The sequence below is a fragment of the Rhopalosiphum maidis genome, chromosome 2, assembly GCF_003676215.2.
Source record: "Rhopalosiphum maidis isolate BTI-1 chromosome 2, ASM367621v3, whole genome shotgun sequence".
Classification (NCBI taxonomy): Eukaryota; Metazoa; Arthropoda; class Insecta; order Hemiptera; family Aphididae; genus Rhopalosiphum; species Rhopalosiphum maidis.
In genome coordinates, this window is record NC_040878.1 from 13,147,096 (window position 1) to 13,171,115 (window position 24,020).

Consider the following 24,020-nt stretch of genomic DNA (forward strand, 5'->3'; position numbering starts at 1 on the left):
GATTTTATATATATATATTTATATCATATATGCATTTAAAAAATTAGATATGTAATTAACAAGAAATAACAGCTTAAAAAAATAATTCTATCGATTTAGACAATGTGAATTTAAAATTATCAATAAAGGCTAGAAAAAAAATCGACGTTGGTTTTCTTGTTGCAAAGAGACAACGCTCTTGGGAAGGGGGTTTTAGTGAAATAGTTTATGCAGTAAAATGGTATATAAAAAAGAGAAACTGAACGGCTATTCTAAGAAGGAACAATAAAAGGGATGGAATTTAAGTAAGACGGCGAATTGATACGTATATCCATTAATTAATTTACGTATACAAGTTATGTTTGATAGTTCGTGACGTAATTAAAGGGTTTGAAGATTTAAATTTGCTCAGATTGAATTGTAATTATAGTTTTCTATGCGTTTACTCAATTTATAAGGTATAAATTTCAAGAAACGATTCCAGACACGTTTGATACTGTCAATGCCCAATTTAGTGTATGGACACCATATAATCGAACCATATTCTAAAATTATTGACCTAAATAATGTGTTGTATAGTAATTTGAACTATGGTGGATTTAATATTCTAGTATCCGTGCATTTTCAATAAAGTAACACAAAGATGTCATCGATTATAAATAGAAATATAGCTTATTTGGCTGTTAATACAGTATTACTAATATTAGATATTTTAATCAATTAGATGCTTTTTCAAACTGTATACACGTGTATATTATTATATATATTTATGACAAAGCTATAAAATAAATAGACGAAGACCATTTATTTGTAGCGATGATTTTAGTATTTCAGAGAAAATTAGTTTGATAGAATATTGTACATTTCAATTTAATTTTTCCTGTGAAGTGTTAATTAACATCTATTTAAATTACCGCATATTTTTAATTTTTGAACAAAAATGAATAATGTTCAAGCCAATTACTTATAAAAAATATACAATTATTTATCTCAATTCAAGATTAGAGTGTATAAAACGGTCTAATACCATTTCTCAATCACTTAATCCATATGATATTGTACAAATATGCAATACAACACAATATTATATTTTTGATTAGTATAACAAAAATGTCCGTAGATTGAAGTGAAAAATATCCCAAAATCATTTTTCCTGATAATATTATAAAATAATAATAAAATAGTTTCAAAATCTTTGTGTTTATTTGAAGTGTTGTGGATTTAGTGTTTAATTTTATATGGCAACGATACAGAATTATATTAAATTTTCATATTTCAAATATACTTAATAATGCAAATAAATTAAAAATTATCTCGATATTTCAAACATTTTTAACGTAAATTGTACAATCTGTAATAGTTATTGAAGTATAATATTATATATGTTATTATTAATTTAGCCCTCTGCATACTAAACTAATGAATAAAATATTCATCATTCAAATAATATAATACAGTTCATTTTCATGTGACCATTTTATGATGAATAACCAATGGATGAAAATCTGTTTTTAAAACTTAACAAGTACGATAAAATATGTTTTTGTTAAATTTAATGTTTGAAAAAAGTAAAAAAAAAAAATATAGGTAGATAATTAATTACAAATAATTAAATTAACACTCTTTCATTATATATTTTTGAATTAAAAACGTGTATAGTATTATGACACAATGATATAAAACTTTAAAAAATAAATTAAATGTCACATATTATATATTTTATATAATATAATTATTTGATTGACGTTAAATTAATTCAATAAGCTTATTAAAATATACCATAATATGTATTCTATACACTGTTCTACACGAAGACACGATTTAAAATTACTTGCATTGTGTGTAGTATAACATTCAGGAGATTGTGCAAATCGTTATATAGATTAAAAACTTTTGTAATTTTAAAATCTTATAAATTTTAACATAATTAGATTTGTAATTAAACGTGTCAAATTATTACTAAAGTGTTATAATAATAATTTTCTTATTATAAATAACAATACCTTATAAATATTTTAAGCATTTAAGCTTATAAACTATTCAGTTAAAAATTTATTTTTAAAAAACAAAAAGTGGTGTGGAATAAAAATTATTTTGAAGTAAATTTGAAAAATGTATTATAATACATGATAAATGTTGATTAATTGATTAGTTTAATAATTTTACCTATTATTTTTTTAAATTTTAAATTTTGAGTGGTGCGGTTAATGTATTGATTTTACAAGTATGTATTTTTCTGTCTGTTTACACAAAGTATAGTGGAAAAATAATTCGATCTTAAAGAGTGGTTTTTGATAGCTAATTGGATCATGCTGGTAAATTGAAAATTCCCAGTATTTTCAAAATAATTGGGAAAAACAAAAAAAAAAACAACTAAGAAAAAACGACATTATGTTTTTGACGTATTTCTGAAACGAAAAACTGTAAATACTTGACATTATAATTAAATGCTTATATTATAATTTTCTGCACATAGAAGAATATTTTAATTTTTTTTTTAGCTATTTAAAGACACTTAACAGTTTTTATTTAATTTTTTTTAATTTATATAAATATTAACAAACAATAATTTATCATTTATTCATTTAATTCAAAGTTAACACATTAATTACAGTAGTCTACTAAATGATTAGTTACTCTCAACTTCTATTATTTAATAAAATAATTACTACTTAAGTTTTTTTGCACTTATTCACGCATTAAATGATTTTTAAATATTTACATATCCAGATAAATATAAAATGTATCGTTCAATTGAGATTAGTACAAGTTAATAAGAATACATTTAAAATATGTTTGTAAATATAAGATTTCTCAAATGTGAAACATCTTGAAATTTGATCAGATAGTAAATTCAGAAATACCAGTGCGTAAAATCAAAAATATAACTCCATTTACTCTATATAACTTAACCTGATCCAAAGGCAATAAAATATCTTTTAGTATTTCAGTACGATTTGTCGGTTCATTTAATTTCATGTCATAAAAATGGTACTTACTCTTAACGGTCGTTTGGAATAAACACATTTACATATTTGTACTGAATGTGATTTTTTTAAAACACATAAGTAATAATACATAAGATAAACGTTGATGGATGTCATATACAATATAATAAGTATAAAATATTAAATACACAAAAGATGGCGTGAAGAATATTATTTTTGTATATCAAAAGGAAAATTAATATGCAAAATAACTGTAGATTCATCCTCGTAAAAAAGTCAATCAATCAGACTATTAAATATATTTAGAACGGTAATAATAATTTAAAATATACGAGCATTTTTCCAAGTAACTTGGAATTATAGTATGATTTTGAACCCATAACAAGTTAATAATAAAATAAGTTAGAAGAAAAATAAATAAAATATCTTAGTGTAATGGGATGATAGTGAAATAAAAACTGGCGAGATTGCATTTTATGAACTAAATGAGAAGCACCGAGTTAAGGAAGCTATTAAACAAATTATTAGTCGTGAAGAAGGATATGACTAAAAACCATATAGGGCCTCAATTACGCCGCCATAATAAACTTCAGTGAAAAATGAACTCGGAAGACATAGCTTACTCGTAAAAAGTACTAGTAATTTTGGAATTCAAAATGGAGAACTGGCAAATAAATTGGGATACATTGAGGAACGAATCCACCCATGCGTTTACGGTGAATAATGAGAAATGGAATTTTAAATAACCCAAGAAAAAGTTATTGACCATAAATAAAGTCAAAAAGAATTTAGATCATTTGACGGGGCGTGTTTAAATAATTATCGTCAACATGAGAAGGTGGTTTACGATAACAAAAAATGTTTAGGTGAGTTTATAAAAAGAAGATTTTATTAACTGTATAATGTGATCATAAAAAAAAAAAAAAACGAGATGGGATTTTTCTGCGGGTTGTAAGACAGTAAGAGGTTTAGGAGCAAATTGACGAAGACTAATTATAAAATAGAAAGGAAAGAAACCGTAATTTGAATCCCATAGAAACGGCTCACAATAATATTATATTTTAGCCATGTGAATAATTATTTAAAAAAAATAAAAAATTAATATTGCTTCTTTGAATGTGCGGTGAACTGTAGCTGGTATGTGTCGAGAGTCTGCCATAAATAAATATGTTTAATTAATATATTTCAATTTCCAATAATTATATATTCAATTACACAAATGTCTAACATTTTTTTAAGAAAGTTTAAATCAATTAGGCACACGTATGACGTTGTTTAATCATTATTGTATTAAAAACTAATTTATATTTCAAAGTTTTAAAAACTATAGAGTGCATAGTGTTGTTTAAAAATAAACTAACACATGTCTTTAAATACTAAAACAAAAATATTATTTGATTAAATTTTTAAAATAAACATGAAGCTTTAGGCATGGATATTGCTTATTATACAATATATCCGAATTGTTTACGTATTATGATATAAATATGAGATCATTTACTCATCAACTATTTACATTTAAGAACAAATAAGAAGATGCTGTTCGCCTGTTCAGCTAGCAATTCATTTCACATAAACAGAAATAGTTTTAAAATATATGATATTATATATTCACAACAATTATACTGCATCATTTAGGTTATTATTTAATATAAACAAAGACATGTTATATACGAGTACTTCTTAAAATAGACCAAAATATAATTATCATTAATGCATAGATAAACCATTCGTATATTTTAATCACAGTGAACATTTGTAAAAAAAAAAAAATTATAATTATAAATAATAACGTTGCCTTTATAGAAATCTTCAGAGAACACTCCGTCTTAAATTCATATACAATATAGCACATTTGCGTTCAGAAGAATCCATTTTATGTTGTTAGCTTTAACATTAGAGTAAATGTATTTATTATCAATTTAATATGTAAGAATATTATCTATCCCATCACGTAGGTTTTTATTAAATTATATAATTTTAAAGTGGATAATAAGAAATTTAATGTTGTAATATTTTACACATAGCTATAATACACTTGAAAATAATAATATCAATAATAGAAAATTTAACGACCCGGATAATATCCTTACCTTTAAGTTTGATAATAAGTTAATTTATTCTAGTAATAAAGCTTTAACAACATAAAATGGATTCTGCTAAACGAAAATGTGCTATGTCATATTAGACGGAGACAACACATTCGGGTGTAGCGTCCTCTTAATAAGTTTTTTTTTCTTTTTGTTATTAAGTTCCATCAAGCTTATTTTACTCTTAAAGTTTATTATATATCCAATTTAAGAGATAGTATTAAAATATTTAATAGTGTGATAATATAATAGTTGTATGATAACGGTACAAGTTAAATACATATATAACGAAATATAAAAGTAGGTAACAAACAATATTAATTTATTGTGTTCTCTTCAAAACTGATTGCTATAAATTGAATAATTTGTATAAAATATGACACGACTACATTTTAATTAAAATATATAATTAACATAAAAGTTTTAGTAAAGACAATACAATTCAACGTTACGATATCTGTTTTTCCAAACAAAGTAATTTCCTTGACAATTGACAAGGCAATACTAATTAATATTTTCTCCGTTGACGAGACATGTTTTAATGGAATACATAATAATATGCAGTTTAAAATTGTGTCAACTACCAACAGACAATCGATGTTATTAATTTAAGTGAACGAAAAAAAATATATTATTTTATTATAGGTATAAGCACTATTAGGTAAACGATGTTGAAGATTGCACGTATCATCGATGCGTGGCAAATGTTATGTTTTATTAAAACGTAAATATTAATTCGTATAACACAGCATTCTGAATGTGCAAAGGCTATGGAATATTAAACAATTCAGACACGAACTATGTTTAATATTTTGAATGCCGAGACGTCTTCCTATTATAATATTATTACGACAGTTCTCATTATTAACCAAAACAATATAGCACGAAAACTCGACGCTGCGTGTTAAGCCTATACATAGTTCCTAGCCAGTAACCACTAGCTATTATGTAAAGTAATCTCACAAATGTATAAATAGCGAACGAGAAAATCAAAACGGAAATTTAAACGTCAGCTAGAAATAAACCGCGAAAAACGTCTCGTGAAAAATAACTCGTGTGTCAGTGCATACACCGTGTGTAAACATCCGATATATTAAATTTCTCATTGCTTTTTATGCGCCTTTGGATTCACTGCATCCAGTTTGAAACAAATTTATCTCGTTCGTAACTGAATTATCTGCGAGTCGGACAATTGGTTAGGTTTAACACAGAAAAAAACTATTCTAATATTTATTACAAATTTAAAACTTTTAACATTTCGAGACTTCTGTGAAACATAGTAGGAATATAGATTGTTTTTTTAAATTGAATATAAATATATATTATGCATTGTATGTATAATACGAAAAACAAAAATTTATGAACTTTGGCTCTATTAAATACGAATAACTTTTAGAGTTAAAAAATTATATATTTTAAAATTCTGATTAATAATTTATGTGACCAAACGACGCCTAAATGCCTAAGTACGTTTGATATTTTTCAGAATAAATTTAAGAAACTATTTAAGATTTGAACAAAAACTATTGGGGAAAAATATAAATTCCAAAATTAATGTTTAGATTAAAAAATAAAATATAATGGAAATATTAATAAACTATTTTAATTATTATTTATCAGTATTGTAACTTACAAAATAACATTTTTATTAATATCATAAATATATATTTATTCAATACTGGATCATCATATTTTGTAATTGCTAAAGTTTTGTACTAAAAATGTTCAACAAATTTTGTTAAACAAAATATATTTACATAAAGCAAATAACGTTGATGAAAATAATTTGAATAAAACTTGTTTTAATACAGAATTTACGTAGAAAATATGTCATTTATAAGCAATAATATTGTCAGTTAAAAAAATTCTTGTATTTAAAAGTATACTACTTCGAGACTTGTCAATGGATAATCCGACTTCTCCCGTCAATATACACAAATAAGGACACTACAAAAACATCCTACCATAACATTTTAAATCTCAGATAAGTATAGATCAGTGGTTTTCAAACTGGGTGCCACGGCAAACTGTTGTGCCGCGAGTATCCACTAAGTGTGCCGCAGTTTTTCCATTAATTACCGATTGCATTGAGTAGTGATATAAGAAAATGCGGGTATATGTCAACTATTCGTCCAAGAATTATAAATATGTGTTAGCTCATCAATCAAATATTTCTTATTAAATGTATATATATAATTATAATTAATTCAAAACAGTTTTGTTCATTTAAAAAAAAGGTCAGTGTGCCGTGAACATTTTTTGAAGTGTACGATGTGCTATGTGTAATAAAAGTTTGAAAACCACTGGTATAAGATAGTATACTTTATTTGTAAAATATAATAAAAAATCGAAAGCCGGATTTATACCTTCTTTAATAGTCACGCCTAAGTTCCTAAACTTACTTTTGTAAGGTATTCCAACTATATGTGTCAATAGACCGTTTAATAATTAAACAGTACTACTTAAAAAGTAGTAAGTTTTAATTTTTAAACATTTCAATTTGGCATTATAACCTTATATTAAAATATGTTACTCTATAAAAAAAATATAAAAATATAAAACGATTTAACAAGGATGTTTATACCCATTATTAATTTTAATGAGTTTATTAAAACCTTGATTTTGAAATTTTTGAATAAACTTAAAACCCGTGATTTCAGATTCTTAAGATTTTTGTACTAATCAAAGTGTGTACTGTGAATTATAAAATGACAAGTATCTTTTCTACTGTAAATTAATATTTTTAGTAAATCATTTATTACACTTATTAAACTATGGATTGAATCATATTAACTTAAGTTATTCATAAAACTATACTGACGATACTATATACTTATTAAGTAAATAATACAATACAGTTATTTTGTTTTTTCAAATATTTACTAAGATAATATACATATTTGTTCTAAACCTTTCAACGAAAACTTTTACCGGAATTTTTATTTTAAGTCTTAAAAGTCTAAAAAGGTTTTTATTACTCATATTTTCAATTAACTTTTACATTTCTTGCGCTTGAAAGTTTTTAGTTATAATTATTTTTTATCATTTATTACATACATTCTTGTTTCCAAACTGTAATATATATAATATATTTATAATACTTATTATAATATGTTTAAAATAAGTAATTATAAGCTTGAGAAAATAACGAGAGGATTATTAAAATATTTACAAATATAAAATTATAAGAGTCACGCTTTTGTGCAATGAAAATTAAAAAATGTGATTATTGTTAAGAATACAAATTAAATTTACAAAAGTTGCAGTAAACAAATACGTAATTGTAATATAACCAAAGTTGAAAATAAGATGATTTATAAGAACACTCACGTTTTGAAAAATAATTTAATTAAAATAGAACACACCGGATACGCTGCATAGAACGAGAGACGTAGCTTATACGTGGATAACCAATATCTCAATAAAACGATCCTTATCGATTATTGTGTGCAGATTATCGCAGTTTATAGAACTGAAAGACGTGTGTATGAGGTTAAACGTTCTTGGGACATTGTCGGATATTCTATAATAATATTATGGAACGTTTTACTATAAACATTATATTGTAGTATTATAACTCATGGTAATTATAAATTAATATTCAAAATTTTAAAGTATTTATAACTCCAACCAACCGGTTTTAATCACAAGCAAAAATCAATAATTCTCATATTATTTATGGCTATAAAAAAATAATTATTATATTACATTTAACACTATAATATTATAGTGGACCAGTAAACAAGTGCACGATTAATATAGAAAATTCACAAAATCAAATATCGATATCACTCGTGAAACAATATGGAAACAATCGTATTCGTATAACATAGTGAATTATATTGAGATGTTCAACACTCGTATTATACACTGCAGTTATTATTTATCTACACCCAAAATAACTATCGATTTGGTTAAATATAATAAACAATTAGTTTTACGCTTTATCTAGCAAATAACAATAAACCATACGCTCCAGTTTTTATAGTTCAAATCATATGGGACATCAGTGAGAGAATATTATTACGATTTATCAATATCGGTTTTAAATACATTCAAAATTGTTATTTTTTTGTATTTTACTATAAATATAAAAACTTTTATTATTATCGCTTACATGCTCTGTTGGACTGTTAGATAAAATGTTCTACGCGTCACATAACACAAAAAATAAATAATAATGAAAATACTCGTAAAAAACAGACGATCAAAAACCAATTCACAACAGAATTTAAATAGAAAAAAGACGTAGCACGTTAGAAAACCAAATAAGGTTGAAATTCGAATAAAAAATTGTATATGCGTTCAAATCAAAAATTACGAAATCAAAAAAAAAAAAAAATGCAAATCAACTTATTGTTGCGATTTTTTTTTTTTTAGAGTCAAAATTTCAGATGAAATAATTATTACACGTAAGTTAAATCTGATATCTATACATTGAAGCATTAAATTTACCAAAAATCGACATTTAATTTAATTTAGATATTGTTTTTTCTGTCTTTGTGGGCACAAACAATACTGTCAAATAAATCATTACGTTCCAATTACATTACAAGGTCTGATAATTGATGATCAAGAACGAAAACGTGACTTCTAACCATTTACCTTTTGCCACAATGTTATAGCAGTAGGTACTCGCTCTAACCTTTGAAAGTTTGCATGGAAACTATACCAAACACACTTCGGCGTCCCCGTGAAATAGTTTACCTAGCCAATCTAAATCTTAACTCTTGGAGAATAAAACTTCGCGAGCAACCTTGTTTACATTCAATTACGTATTTTCAATCCCAATATATTATACGATCTTTGTGCAATAACTCCAAAACACATATTTCTTATTCCTTGAATCGTCGATACATCTATTTTCACGATACCTGACGTTTTTTTTTTTTTTTTTACTGTCCCCGAACAAATGTAATTTCTATGTAAATATTAGAATATTAGATATATACGAGTATGCACTACGTGCTGCGTTATAACGGTTTAATAATAATTATTATCTATAGTTTGCGTTTTTTTTTTTTTTTTTTTGAACCATGAGTGATATCTACACAGTTTAAACTATATACGCGTACAAGAAATTAAATTACAATAAAATAAAACCAATTGGAAAAAAAAATAGATCATGTTTCAATGTATACATTTAAACATTTTCATAATACGATATTATCAATAATTTTATTATTTAGACATTTTAAACTTTTGTTAATTTATTATTATAAATATTTTAATAGATAATTGTTAACGGTATTTTTTTTTAATGGATAGCCAAAATATAGTTCACGTAAATGTTTAAAAAAGTAATTAAAATCGATTTTGTTCAAAATACATTTAAATAAAAGCATATAAAACAGTAAATAGAACAAAATTCTGTTCAACTCTAAAAGAATTATTATTTGAAAAACGTTATTTTAATTTAGTATTTACGACTCAAAGAGAATCTTAAAAATAAAACATTATAGGTACTATACAGCTTGTCAAATTTAACATATTGGACAGCAGACAGATAAAATTATAGTATACATTCGTTTTACCATGTTTTATATTTTATTAGAGTGTTTCCACGTTCAAAACTTATGTTTTCCTAAGTACAATGATAAAATACGATATGTCCAGTTTGAATATTTTATATTTTTTGTCGATAAAACTCTACAACAACCTCCCCTTGCTCAATATTTCTCATCACGTATTTACGTATGATATAAGTACTGCATGTGACAAGATTGAAAATGTAATTGATATAATATAATATAATATACAATATAATAATAAATAATACTGTTATTGGTATGCATATTTTATTGCACCGTGTTTTCGTGTAATATCATAATATTATAATTTTACAACAATTACGAATCATTAAACTAACAATTTAATAAATTTAGCTTTATTTGTTTATTAATAACACATTTTTTTCGAAAATCAAATTTCTTAAATAATGTTTAAATCAATAAGATTATTAATTTTTAGAGCTTGGTAATCGAGTCAATTTTCGTTCAATTAGAATCATGTTTGGATAATTTACAATACTTAATATGATTTTAATATGATGATAGATATCTTTTTAGACAAATAATAAAATTAATGAGAAATTTGATTTTGGACAAGTAATACATAATATATACGCTTTATAAAATATAGATACCTAGGTATAAAATGGTATTCTTATATATACATTATTCCAAAATCTAAGGAATTTACGTTGGGAATTATCACTCGTAAAATATATTCTACGACAAATTTAAATTACTTACATGATTGGGTAAGTTTAATTTAGGAAACAACGTCGCATTATAATATTAAGATATTATCTTGGAAGCTGAACAAATTTATTTATTATTTTTTTTTTTTTTTTATGATTATTCCATAACAAGATAAAAAAAGTGAGAACCAGATAAATCGAAAGTAGCATTTATAACGTTATAAAATTATGTTATTTCAAAATGATACATACGTTATAATATTTACCGATAACACGTATATGTACATACATTATACTATACGTTTATGTTTATACAGTAATGAAGGAATTTCATTCGGTTGAACATATAAATTATATTCCTCAACACTTTGTTTTAGTTGTTCATGAAGAAACTTGAGAATTTTGTTTAGATCATAGGTAAGTACACAAAGTCTTGAATTGTTAGTTTTTTTATAATAGTGTATAAAAACAAACGTCAATACAAGTCTGAGTGGATTTTACAATCAATTTATTTCGTAAATAATATGAATTTAAAGTACATAATATTTAGGGTGATTCTATATTATTCTATAGTTACTCACTATTTTCACTGGTTATTGCACTTATTAAAATAATTCTATTTTCTCATAATTTTTAAGTATATTTAATGAAAATGTACTTGACAACTTTTTTTTTTTAAAACATTTAGAAAGATCTTGTAACAATGTTAACATTTTTTTTTTCATAAAGAACCGTCTTTTTTTAGTGTGAACTGATAAGCACATAAGCCCCAATATATTTTAAACTAATTATAATTTATCGTGAAATTATTAGCATTATAAAATCTATTGTAAATATTAATTAATAGCTTAATTAATCGTTCAGATATTGATCTATATTCACAAAGATTAAAAAAAAATTCTTCAAAAAATGTTCATTAAATGGCATAAACAGACTCAAATATTTGAAAAAATATCTTTAAGTATAACTACTTACAAATTTTAAAAAATCAGAATTTAAATACAAGTATGTTGAAAGGAAATAATGAGAATGAGCAATGTTTGATGAATCACCTTCTGTATAAAATATTGTATAACAAAATAAAACCGTTTTAAACAGCCTCCGGCAGACCGTTTATAGGACATGTATAACAAACAATACAGATTTATGTGTTGAGCATACCAATCAGTCTTCGAAAAATAAAAAATAAACCATTTCTGAAAAGAAAAAACACGTTTTTTCGATATTCTTTGATACTCTAAGAGACTACAGAATATATTATATATGAAATTTGTTTTTGTATAGGCGCTCTTTCTTTATACTATTCATACTTTTCAAAATTAATATCATCGCTGTGTATATTGAATGCGTTTTTAATACATAGAAAATATTGAATACATTTTATGGCAACTGTATAAAATGTTGTCGAATCGAATTTACTTGTAAAAAAATCATAACTAGCTATATTAGCTATATATTTTTAAGCATAATTATGTACATATTATACACAAGGCTTAATGTATTACAGATATTGACCAATAAATAAATGATTATTTTTTAATATCGTAGAAATATTTTATGCTGTTATAATAAAACCAATTTCTAGTAGGATTTTAAAACAATTCAATGTCATCAGAACGTCATGTGATTATCGTAATTAATAATTTTTCTAATAATAAAACTTGGAAAAAAATCAAAACAGAAAACAAATAGGTACGGCAATAACGAGTGAACGTCAAAGCTTCGAAATTTTGATTAAGGTTTTTTTTTTCATATCTTAAAAGCCATACACCTTATACTACCAATACAATGTACATGATATATATAAACTGTACGATAGTATTATAACATGTGTTTTGTATGACAGCCAATCGCTTGATATTTCTCGTTTAATTAGTTTTCCATGTGGTTTGTACGTAATAAAAAGTTAAACAATGTAGAGAAATATGTTTTTCCTTTCGTGTTAAATGAACAATTTTTTCTTTAGTAGATTCTTTTGATATTGATGTACAACGAAGTATACAAGTACGGACGAGTTAATAAATATAAGACATGGTTTTATACGAGGTAGTATTATGAACGTATTATAGATTATTCTAATACAATTTGCCTATGATTATGTGTACGATTATATGTATATGTATTTATATTTTATGCTGGTACATAATACATTAAAATTCAATATTATATAATAATGTAAGTTTTTATTTTTTTGATAAGATAAGTTATAAAGTAAACTATATTAAATTAATATTTATAGACTTATAGTCATGCAAAGAACACCACTACTAGAATACATTTTTTTAAGCAATGACAAACAGTTTTTTTGCTGTTTATTTGTTATTATTATTTTTCAAACCAGTCATTTTAACAATTAAATTTCTGAATGGAGTGATAAATATGTAGGTTTTATAATAACACGAGTTTTTATTATTTTTGTGGTTTCTTCAAATTTATTTGGTTTTTTTGGGAGGTCAAAACTAGATATTTTAAAATGATTTTGAAAACTAAAAATAAAAAAATAGAAATAGAATATTTACGCAACTCCAGTTTATAACAAATAATATTTGTTATATTATTGTTGTTATTCAAACAAACAAGTAACTATTTATTTTAAATTGTCACCAAATATTTTTACTAATAATTTTTAGACACATCATAATCAAAATATTTTGTTATTTACAATTTAATTTTTCCAGTTTTTAGTTACAGTATTTAAATTCACCAACTGTTCAATTTTACTCACATTAACATCTGTGTTTAATGCAACTATGGAACTATTCACTTAAATGGTTTATCTGCATTATAAAGTTAAAACTTTTTGTTCCGTAAAAATATAATTAATTATTAATTAATTAATGCAAGTTGTAAACTATCTACATACCAATTTACAAAAGCAATATTTATAACAAATAATATTTACTTTTATAACTCATAATATTACGGTGTTTAGTTTCTATTTGAACCTAATAGTTGTTACTTGTTACTAATACAGTATTCGGTGTACATAATTTATGAGATGTAATATACACTATACATATTAATATATTATTATGTTTATGTACTTAAATTTCTTAGATACTCGTGATAATAATATGTGTATACATAGAAAACTCTTTATTCCACATATAATCAAAAAACATTAGCACTTACAATCACTTAGTAATATAATATTCATATTGTCTTGTGAACGATACAAACATTTTAAGAGGACGTTTTACCTGTATCCTCTAAACGTTGTGATTCTTTTAATAATAAATATTTGTTGTTTCAAAAAGTATATGTTTTGGAAATATATTTTTTTATATAATTTGTAATTTCAGATTTTAATTTGTACCCTTGTACCTAGTCAAAAAAAAAAAAAATGAAAATAGTCTATTACATCGCTTAACTAGGCTTTTTATTCTTTTAATTAATTAAAGAAGACTTGAACAGAATTCGATTTGTAACATAATAAAAATTCAAAAATAAATATTTTGCTTTAAAATAGTAAATCAAAACGGAATGTTGTCATTCAAAAAAATAAAACCAAAAGAAAAGATTAGAAAATAATAAAAATCTATTTTTTTTCACAAATGCCATTTTTTTAATAGATTTAAAATATAAAAAAAAATATTTTCAAAAATATTTATACTTAAATAGGTAATATTCAGAGTTTAGTTTTAGATAAATTACTCTGTAGATAAAACATAATATATAAAATAATGCTTCTGTCGATCCAACCGAAAATATAGCAAAATCTCACTAAGTGAAATTAAGATTATTGAAATATCTGAAGCTAAAGTTTGTCAATTTTGAATAGCAAAATATTTTAGAGATAAAATTATGTATATCGTTTTTGTAAAATATTATTAAAGCGAAGAAATTATAATAATATACGAAAACGTGAAATACCGTAACTTTATCGTTGGAATATAATATTTTTTATAAAAAATATATGAGACATATTATCTCGAATATATTTTCTCAAAATATTCAATCGTTGTTAGAACTTTAATACCTATGAACCTATGAAGCGACAGTTTAAAGATAGAATTTTCTATTTTGTGCTCATGAAAATATATACGAAGAATTTTGTTATCCCGTAGTATTTTTTTTCGAGAATAAATTATATATCAATATGATATGTTCACTGGTATTTCACTGGGATTACGACGCGCTCAGAGTATTAAACCGTCAGCACGAAAAGAATACACAGTAGGTCTATGAAACGAGTATATACATTTAAAACGTGAACGAGTCCTACTTGTATAACAAGTGAAATTATTTTTTTTTGAAAATATTACGAGCAAAACATACTTGCAGATAACCCGAAATTCTGAAACGGTCACTCTCACGTGGACACGACTTCCGAAAATTGTTAAAAAGTCACGGTTAAGACAAAATCATAATAATAAGAAATAAGTGAATTAAAAAAAAAAAAAAAAATGATTTAATTAAAAAAGTACAGACATGACAAACATCTCACAACATTATTCCAACAATTATAATGCTATTGTTATAATAATAATAACGTATATAGGTAGTCGGCTCTCTCGCGCGTATTTTCGTAATAATACAGTATCATATTATGGTGTAATGAAATGCGTGCACGTACTTACCTCGTGGAGTTCGAGCAGTCCGCGAACGACTGATGTGGTTCCGTGTGCGTACAGCTCGCCGAGTTCACTCGAACACAAATGCGCTACCGGTATGTGTGTCCCTGGCGCAAACGCTTAGAGCCCTCGTTTTTATATACCGGGGCAGTGAAGTGACGGTGGTGGTAGTAGTTTGCGGTGATAGGTGTACGTGTGCGGGGCGGGGGGCAACTACTCGGTAGCCAGTAAAACGTACATAGGCCAACGCCACACCGGGATGGCCGAAACTCGTTACACTACTTCGATAATCCGCTTAGAAAGAACAAAAATAAATAAACAATAATGATAATAATAAAAAATAAAAAATAAAAATAATAAAAAAACACCACCTATATTTTAAATGCAAATGTAAATAAATATTTATGTTTTTATCATTGTTGTCGTTATAATTATTATGAACGCTGTAAGATAAGCGAAAAAAAAATACTATTATTATGTACCTTTGTTTCCCCGCAGCAGCGCAGTGCATTTTATACATGATTTTAAATTGCGAACGAAAAACGCATCTCCGATAGATTGGTGTCGATGCACTTTTTTTTAAAACATTAATACATTAAATCAGTGTTTCTCAAACTGTGGTACGCGTACCCCTTGGGGGTACTCAACATTTTTTAAGGTGTACAAGTCTGACCAACATGTATGTAAGTTTTTAAATTTTTTTATATATATTTTAGTTTGGTAACTAAAAAGGAGTACCCAAAAAAATGTATTGATAAAAAGGGGTACAGTGTTTATAATAGTTTGAGAATCCTTGCATTAAATACATCGAACAATGATTTAGTTTTTAAAAACATTTAAATTTGTGTTATGTTGATAAGCAGCTCTTATGCATCTATCATATTATATTCGCTTAACTGTTACTTAAAGTTATTAGCGTTTATTTATATAGTTATTATATAAATATCACCGATGTAGTTTAATATAATTGTAAAAAAATATATTTTTTTTTATGTAAGTCTTATAATTTAATTCAAATATAGTTTTTGGCGTTATAAAAATATGATGCGTAAATGTATACAGCAAAGACAAACAAAAATAAAACGATTCTGAACCGAAACTGTGTATTTTTATTAAATATTTGTAAAGATTTTGTATACATAATTTATTTTTTTATATTAAATACTATTATAATAAGTATTGATATAGTAGAGATGTTATTTGCACACAATCATCGCATATATTGAATTATTAAAATTAAAATTGTGGTTTATATAATCTAGAGTATTATTATTATATTGTGTATTGTGTAACACTACTTATACAATTAAATATAACTTTTTTTTCTTTCTTAGTGCTATTTTGGGTTTTATAATATTTTTGGCGAACAAAAAATAGTTTTTAAATTCTGAAATAAGGTATTTTATTTATTTTTTTTATCAAGTTATCGATTTTTGTTTTATCTAAAACCAATTAAGTTCAGGAGAGCTTTTCAGTATCATTTCATACTTGTTAAAAAAACATTAAACAATGATTATAATAAATATAAATATATTAATTTAATGTTTGTAATTTATACGTCCATATTTTCGAGGAAAAATTATTATAACATTTGAAATTAAAAAAAAAAACAGGAAAATCACTGTGCTGTAAATTACATTTTTAATATAGGCATCTCATCATTGAGAAGGTCACTGTGTTGAATCTATTAATATTTATAAATCCTTTAATAAAAAAAAAAATGATTCTAAGCAGAAATTGTGTATCAGAATCTATCTCAAGTTATTATTTAATTTATTTATAATGATATTAACAACTAAGGTTTTTCGTTTCATGGACGCAAAGATTAAAATCTTTATAAGTTTTATTTTAAATACTATTTAATTTTCTATATAAATATACTCATAAAAATGTTCACAACTATTATTTTTATTTTTTTTTTGATTATCATGAAAGTTATTATGAAACACTAGTCAATAAAGAAAGTGTAAACGTTTATAATATTATACAAAAGTGATTCTTTATAATTTAGGTTGTGCTGTTTTTTAGAAAAATATCTTATATTTTATATTATTAATTATTATCATAATATTATATCATATTTTAATAATCTTATAAATTTATTAGTAAATATTTATATGCCAAATAATAGTCTGAATATTTAAACAAGTTAACTTTAATTTAAATATTTTTAAAATGTCTTTGTGTATATAAAATGATAATATATAAGTAATTGTGGAATGTTTCAAGTATTTACGATTAATATTTTTTGTATTACAACAATACGTCTTTAACTAAAATGGTTTTTCATTAAATATCCAATTTCGTCAACATTTGACCTTAAATACATGAAAAAAATATATACCAATGTATTAAATGTGCACAAAAAACAAATAAACACATAGTGATATTTGCGATTTGGTAACTTTTTAAAAACTCCTTTTTCAGTTTTTAAGCTTTTTGACAATTTCAAAATATCAATATAATATAAATACTTCAAGAAATCAAAATATTTTTAATACGTTGTCATATTAAGATATCAATATAAATTTTTTTAATTACAATTTTATGTTTCTACGATAATTGATATTCAAATTACAAAAAAAACTAATTTTGTTAATAATTGATGTTATATGTTTCGTATTTTATTTTCTTGATTCTAAATTATTTTTAAAAAGTATTGAATATTTTCTTCCTTTGAATTCCAAAAAGATTTAATATCCTATTTAGAATTGAAAAACCCTTAAGTCCAAAAATTGAACATTTTTTTGTCTGATGACTGTCAAACACACATAACAAAAATATTAATAATAATAAAAAATACATATCATTGTAAAATCAATACATTCATCGCCGAGTATAGAATCTGAAATTTTAATGATTTCAACAAATGGTTATTATCTGCCTCACGCGAACTAAGTACTCATGGAATTTAACAGCGGAAAATGCGCACCAATGCTACGAGTATATTATATTACAGTGTATTTTTTATGTATAATATGGTATTTTTGCTAAGTAAAATAAAATACTTTTTATTTCATACGATGAATTAAAATAACTATTCATTTTAGGTACCTATCAATGTACTGGATGTATATAATAGTGTATTAAACCACAAACTAGATGTGCAATACGTGGAACAGAATTTTTTAGTGGTTTACTAAATTAATGCTATAAAATATAATATAATATACATTGTATTCACAACTTTCATTAATTTATACTTCCCTCTATAAAATATAGTTCATATTGAGTACATATTTTTAATGGTGTGACATGTTAAAAAATAATAAACATACACATCATATACAAACGTTTATTATTTTTCTATGTAAATAAATATTATCAATAGATACATCAGACCTAACTATTTTTTATATTTATACTATTAATAATACGAGTACTTCGTAATTCATTAAAAACTCGAATGGTTAATATAGTATTTTTAACCATTAAAATTACATTAATACATTTACCTTTTTTATTTTTTTTACTCATAATTGTTATAGCTCTATAAAATTGTCTTTTCCGGTATTCAACCTATCGTAATAAACTCTCGATTTTTATGGTTCAATGTATGAATGTATGTCAGCTATCTCAGCGAAAACTTTTGTATCTCATTCTAATTAGTCCATGTATTGTAGCTGAAACTATTACTGAGACACATATGGTCTTAGATCTCTGTTCATCGAATGAAAGTTACTCATATTTGAGTGACATGTCATAATTACTTTGGAATATATATACACAATAAACATGGTATCAAATAAAATACCTTTATATAATCCATTTGAAACTAATATAGGTACGTGATATTGTCATTATTAAGATATTTGTTTAATATGATTTATAAACTTATTTTTAATGAAATACTTTTCGTAGTTATGTACAAATATAAATATAATACTGCTATATATATTGTACAATTGTAAAGGCAAAAGTCGATTCTAAAAATAATATAATTATATATAATGTATACATATATATAAAAATAAAACCTTTACAATTTTGAAATACATAGAACTGTAAACTATTGTACAATAAAACATTATTAAGTTACAAAAAGAATATTAGATTTAAGCCGTTTTTTGTTTACAAAATATAAGTCTCCTGTGTGAGTTGTATTCATTTAATATGTTTTTGTAATACAAAAATAAACTCTATTAAACATATTATCTACTTTTCTATTTTTCTTTAAAGTCAGTTATTAAATTTCACAATATGTTGTATATTAATATTAAATAATTATATTTAAATGGCGATTTGAAATAGATTAAAAAAACGAATTTCTAAAATATTTAGTATTAAAAAATGTTGCATTATATAACTCTAATCTTAACCAAATTGCCTAATAATTGCAGTTTTTTATTTTAAAAGCAATATGATATAGAATGAGATCACTGCGAATAATTTGTGATATTATAATATGTAATACATATCTTTTTATTTATTTTTTTGAATACTTTTTTATTTTTTTGTTCCGTAGAAAGCAATCATATTATTGCTATTAACTACCTATGTTATGTCTATAACCTTTACACGCTACATAATTCTAACTTTTATGTTATTTAATGTACGTAATTTGTCAACTGCAGATGATTTTTTATAATTTGATTTAAAAAACACAATTTAAACTTTAAAAAAGTATATTATATTGTATTGTATAATATTAATATGTACCCCCAACGTTATGTATCGTGTTGAAGATTGATTATTAAAACCGAACACAGACAACGGGAGGTTCATCACAGCTACATACCTCACAATGAATCTAACACAGATTATACAACTTAAATGTGAAATAAAACCGAACAGTCCGGCAACCCTTTTATTCATAATATGAATATATGCATACTATGATCTAATAATCAAAATATTCGTGTAATTTGATCATCCTGTTCACGTCAATTATTTTACTATAGAGTTTTTAAGTTGTTAATAGTATATGATTAACATTGATTTGTTTAAAAAAAGTTATGTTATTATTTTGGAAAAAATTATACAACTTGTTGAGTATATTATGTGAGCCTACAATTGGCTATTTTGTTATCGTTATGAAGTGATTAAACAACTCGATGTATATTAAAATAGTTGTAGCATATTAACAGCATTGTATTATGTACCTGAATGTTCAAGTACATATAATACCATGGCGAGAAATGGCTTGAAAAGCTTTAATGGGCTTCAGTACCATGAACCTATACCTAAACATATATAGAGGTATAAATAATGATTTATTTATATTTAACGTTTAATAGTATTTTTGTGGATGAAAGGTTTTTGCTTTAAAATTTACACTGAAAAAAACTACATGATAGAAACACGTGTTGTTATTAATAGAATAAATAACAATGCGTGTTATGATTTAATTTTGATTTTATCAATTACATTGAAATCTACTACTACATTATTCGTAGTAAAAAATACAAAATAATATACATATTTAATTTTAGTAATTAATTAAAAATGAAAAGCGTTCGTTACAATTATTTTCGTATTAGTTTAGAGGAATATATTAATTTTGATGGACGTTGGAAATCGTTTTTACATTTTTTTTTTTCGTTACAACCACCAACTCGTTGGGTTTTTTCCTCGATTAATAAAATATAATTTCGATACCTATTGTAAGAACGATGTATGTATTCCTGAAACAATATTGACGTTTAATTGTGATTGTTCATAAATCTAATACTATAACGTAATGATAATAATACAGGGTTTTGTCCTACCGTATTCTTTGCCGTCAATAACTTTCATGCTTTTAAAATTATTTCTTTGTGGTTTTTAATACATTATTTTTACATAAACTATGACTACAAATTAGCGGTATTTCTGCAATTAAATGGCCATACAAAAATAAATAATTTTTTTCCATCGGATACAGTCGTAATTTAGTTGAGACTCGTGTATTCGCGTGATGTACAACTGCAATAGTCGTATATCGATAAAATATAGACCATGACTATTTGACAAACAACCACTATACAAGCATAATTTATTGTGTGAAATAATTTCACAGTCGTTTGACTAGATACAAAATAAATGCATGTTAATATTATGTAAAAAATACAATTCATAATATTAACAACGCCTATCTAAATACCATGGATTGGTGTGAAAAATAGTGTTTTATTTAAAATGATCATATTTTGGGAAAATTATATTATGATGTAATCAGCGAGAATTTGTTCATCAAAACTGATTACTAAACGCGTTCATTATATTATCAGATATATTATCCTTTAATTATGTATTCATTTAAATTTGGATCTTGAAATTTTAATGTAAATTAATAAATATCATGTTTTAAATACTTATGTTGTATGCCAAATAATGATATCAAGCGATCGATTTTTTTAAAAATCAGAACCACGATTAATGGCCTATAATCAATATCAAGATGATATGATTTTGTACACCATATTATATTATATAACCTATTTTATATTATTTTATTAAATGTATATAATTTAATGTGGTGATTAGGAAATTAAACAATATATTATATTATATTTGTTCAATATAGTAGAGTGGTTGTTTATGTTATTTACGATAGGTATACAATTATATTTATAAAAGAATTAATTGAATTATTATTATTATTTATATCTTAAAAAAACTCAAAGTACTCTTTTTTAAAGTCTATACGAAGTTTAAATGATATTAAAGAAGAGATTTAGACAAGTTTTCTTGTCATTTGTTCGTCACATTACTGTATGAACTTTATGATTAAAGCCAGTGAACATAATATATGCCTTATACAACTCTATTCATACTGCATTTATGCTTGCGTAGCTCTTGTTAATATTGTAAAAAAAATAAGAGGATGACAAATATGATAATGAAAAAAAAATTTTTACAATACACATTATAAAACTTAAAGATGGTGAGTATAGATAATAGCATGATATTTCAAAAACTATTGAGTTATATATTTTAAACTAGGTCAAATGTGACGTAGTTCACACAGTGTGTATATACATTATAAAAGGAGGGGATGCAAAAACGTTATAATAAAATGAGACAGTAAAGGTGAAACTGGGGAAAAGGTTTTAAAAGGGTTAATATGATAGTGAGGGGGCCTTTTGTTTTCAATGCTCAACCAAATCATCCAGAAAAAAATTCTAGCAACAGTAAAGTACAATAAGATTTTTACAAGGCTTTATTTGATGGATTATATTTATTATAATAATGTATTATGTTTCAAAACTTTCACAGTGGAATAGTAGATGTTATTTGAAAAAATTCACAAGACTGTGTTTTACGTCTTAACATACACTTTACTTAAGAATCTCGAGAAATTTAGAGTAAAAAATTAGATAAATTACAATCATTGTTTTGAGCTCAAAAGCAGTATTATACAGGTAAACATTAAATATTAAATTTATAAATCCAGTGTTTTTCAATTCAAAGTAAGAAAAAAAAAAAAAAAATAAGACTATAAATCAAATTCGTTAATTTATCATAATTTTGTTTTTGTTTGTCCTTTTGAATTATTATCAGCGTTAAAATCGCATATGATAAATATTTATATTTAATTCAAATATAAACAAGAAACCATATTATTTTCATTTCTAACGAATAAATCATGTTATGATAACCATAAAAAATTTGTACATAAAATTACAGTGCTCATATTGTTATTATATATGTAAATACGGTGTGTATATATGGTTGTACAATATGCTTGTTAACACGATAATACTATTAGAATTCTTAGAATTCAACTAAAATAATATAAACTATATTATTTTAAGAGCGTACGATGTAAATTATTGCGTAGCAGGTAGCACATCGATTATTAAGCCCGTTTCTGTGGTACCTGAGATGATGAAGTTATAATTAATTTTTCTTTTTAAAAATATCCGTTTAAATTGTACAATATAAGATTAAATATGTTATGTAACTATAATAACGCAATAATAGATAATGTTAAGACTTAATTATAATAAAATAATTTAATTGTTCTACAAATTTATTTTAAAAATAAAGAAATTAAGAAGCAAATAGTGACTTGGTAAAATTATTTATATAACATAATATGATGTGATATAATGCATAATATGTATTGTATAATTTAATCAAATCTCCAATTATTATAAAATGAGAGGAAAACTTATAGAGTTAAAATAACTTACAATGTACCAAACACAATTATTGGAAACAATTATAACTGAACTCACATACAAATTCGAAGATGTAATTATAAACATTTATCACGTAGTGTAATACGTAACGACATATTATT

General features: G+C 24.2%; 1 protein-coding gene across 4 annotated transcripts in view; it reads right to left on the reverse strand.

Annotated features, from left to right (window-relative positions):
- LOC113552971 overlaps window positions 1–15,972 on the reverse strand; it is a 107,530-nt gene extending 91,558 nt beyond the window's left edge. The window contains exon 1 of one of the 4 annotated variants that reach the window (XM_026956041.1): window positions 15,800–15,972. The gene's annotated coding sequence lies outside the window, so the exon portion shown is untranslated. Of the gene's footprint in view, window positions 1–15,795 lie in introns of all 4 variants that reach the window. The other 3 variants (XM_026956040.1, XM_026956038.1, XM_026956039.1) reach the window with 3 other exon arrangements.
- Window positions 15,973–24,020: the final 8,048 nt, after the last annotated feature.